The 2555-nt window shown below is 52.1% G+C and overlaps 1 protein-coding gene across 1 annotated transcript in view; it reads left to right on the forward strand.

The window, feature by feature from the left end:
• Positions 1–1618: 1618 nt before the first annotated feature.
• IL6ST (interleukin 6 signal transducer) overlaps positions 1619–2555 on the forward strand; it is a 59112-nt gene continuing 58175 nt past the window's right edge. The window contains exon 1 of the mRNA XM_011996745.1: positions 1619–1828. The gene's annotated coding sequence lies outside the window, so the exon portion shown is untranslated. The remainder of the gene's footprint in view (positions 1829–2555) is intronic.

A 2555-nucleotide genomic window follows, 5' to 3' on the forward strand; every position in this document is an offset into this window, starting at 1 on the left:
GAGAGTACATTTAACCACTACACATTTTCCCCTAAATTCATCTTTGCACCACACCTGTTATCTCTGCACTTTGGGAGGCCACCAAGGCCAGGGGATCGTTTGTTGCCAGGGGTTCAAGATCAGCTGGGGCGGCATACCAAAATCTTGTCTCTCCAAAAATTTAAAAAATTGGCCAGGTATTGTAGGGGCACCTGTAGTCTGAGCTACTTGGGAGGTTGAGGTGGGAGGATCGCTGGAGCCCAGGAATTTGAACGTGCGCTGAGCCATGATCCAGCCACTGCACTCCAGCCTGGGTGACAGAATGAGACTGAACAATAACAACAAAAAAATCAAGTTTCCTGGATCTATACAAAATTTTCAATTTAACAAATTTTTATAAAAGTTTGTTTTAAAATAAACACCCCTCTAAATGGCAAAGCCAGAATACAATCTGGTAACAATCTATAGGTTAGATATAGGATGACAGGGAGCAGCAAGAGCTGAACACATCAGCTGTAGCACCATCTAGTTTGCCTGCGACTCTGTTAGCAGGCCCACTTTTCCCTTTTATAAATTACCTGATCAACAACTAAGAGATTATAATTCGATCTATGTTTTACTCTATCTGAATCCTCAATATAATGAAGAACTTTATAATTGTTCATTTATAGATATAATTCAAGTTCATTAAACCATTATTTCCTTCCTATATCGTCTCATTCTTCCACAAAAGCCTCTACCTTTAGGTGTTTCTTTACTTTTACAGACACCCACTCACACACCCCACACGCACACATGCACACGCCTTATCTTTTAACTCGAGATTCTCATCTTCCTTTGGGGAGAAATAAACATCGTGAGCCTTTAGGTCCATTTTCTGAGGGAAAGAGGGGGGCGGAGGCGGGGAGGGGAGGGGGATGAATAGGTTTTTACCCGGTATTTTTTACCATAAACAGGGAGGTATAAACCGCAAAGAAACACCAGTCGCTTGGTGGGCCAGCAGCTCTGGGGCTCACTGATCAATCGCACCCAAACTCATTTACTAATTTAAAAAAGTACTGTGGCAAGGTTCGTTTACATAAGTCTTGGAGCGAAGCCGCCGCCACAATCTGCAGCAGTCTCGTGCGGAGTCACGGCCACCGAGCTCTTCACTTTCCCCAAGAGGCTCCCACGCCTCCCCCGTCCCCAAGGGAGCCAGGCGGTCCCTCGCCGCTCCGAGTCCCTAGGGGAAGGCCGCGAAGAGAGGCCGCAGGCGCCCTGGCGAGAAGGGAGGGCGGGGGCAGCGGGCAGCGGGCAGCACCCGGGCTTCAGTTCATGACCCCGTTATTCCACAGAAAAATGGAACATTCCGCTCTTTCCGCCCACAGAGGGGAGGTGGGGGGAACCCTTCGACCTAGTCTGGGAGAGGCGACGCGGGCGCAGCCACCGGAATCCGGGACGCGGGGAGCCGCGTTACGGGAATCGCTACCCCTCGGAGTCCCGCCCCCTCGTCGACGGGCGGCCGCTGGACCAATGTCTGGGCGCAAAGGGTCTCTCAGGGGCCAATCAGCGCCTAGGTCCCGGTTGGGGGCGAGGCGCAAAGGGGGCCGGCGGGGGACGCAGCTGGGCGGGATTGGGGAGCGCCCCGCCCCGCCGCGGGACTGGGGCGGCGCGCTACCTCTGCGGAGAAGGATCCGCGAGCGTTCCGGAGCCGGGGCGAGCAGCCAAAAGGCCCGCGGAGCCGCGCTGGGCCGCCCCGGTGCAGCTGAACCGGGGGCCGCGCCTGCCAGGCCGACGGCTCTGGCCCAGCCTGGCGCCAAGGGTTTCGTGCGCTGTGGAGACGCGGAGGGTCGAGGCGGCGCGGCCTGAGGTGAGGAGAGACCGGGTGCTGGGCCGCGTAGCTGGAGGGAGAGGGTTGGTGTTTGCGGACGGGCTATTTGGCACTCGAGGAGACCTCCCTTCCTCCTGAGAGCAGCGCCCGGAACTTGTCAGCCCAGCCTGGAAATCCCCACATTCCTTCCCCTCCCTGCTCCCGCACCTCTGAATTCTACTTCCACAACTTTGTCACCTCGATTATCTCAGCCCTGAGTACAAACCTCACCCACGCGCACGCACGCACCCCTCTTACGCCCGCCCCGCAGAACGCCCTTCAAGAACAAACCCCCCTTTTTGTTACCAGATCCCACGTTTTTCCCAATCCCCTTTACATCTCCCCTGAAATTCTGTTCGCTCCGCACTTGTCTTTATTCTCAAGGTGGATTTCCCTTCCCCAAAGCCGTTTTTTCATCTTGAAATCGTAACGTTTCAACATTGTTGAAAGTTCACAATGCTTGTAAATATTATTAACATTTCTTTCCTTCTTTTGATCTCTTCTATTAATAATTATCATTCCTAACGAATTCCACATCCCACTGTATCCCGAGGAGAACAAATCTGTTTTTAAAATTTTAGCTCCTGCGACCTAAGCTTGAAGATAGTCCAGGAAGCAAGGGTCTGTCCTTCAGTGGATGAACAGCATTTTATTTCATAATCCGAAACTGAAAAAAAAAAAAATTACAGATTAAAAATAAGACGTCACTTTTTTTTTTTTTTTTTTT

This window comes from Mandrillus leucophaeus, unplaced genomic scaffold (assembly GCF_000951045.1).
Source record: "Mandrillus leucophaeus isolate KB7577 unplaced genomic scaffold, Mleu.le_1.0 Scaffold523, whole genome shotgun sequence".
NCBI classification, from domain to species: domain Eukaryota; kingdom Metazoa; phylum Chordata; class Mammalia; order Primates; family Cercopithecidae; genus Mandrillus; species Mandrillus leucophaeus.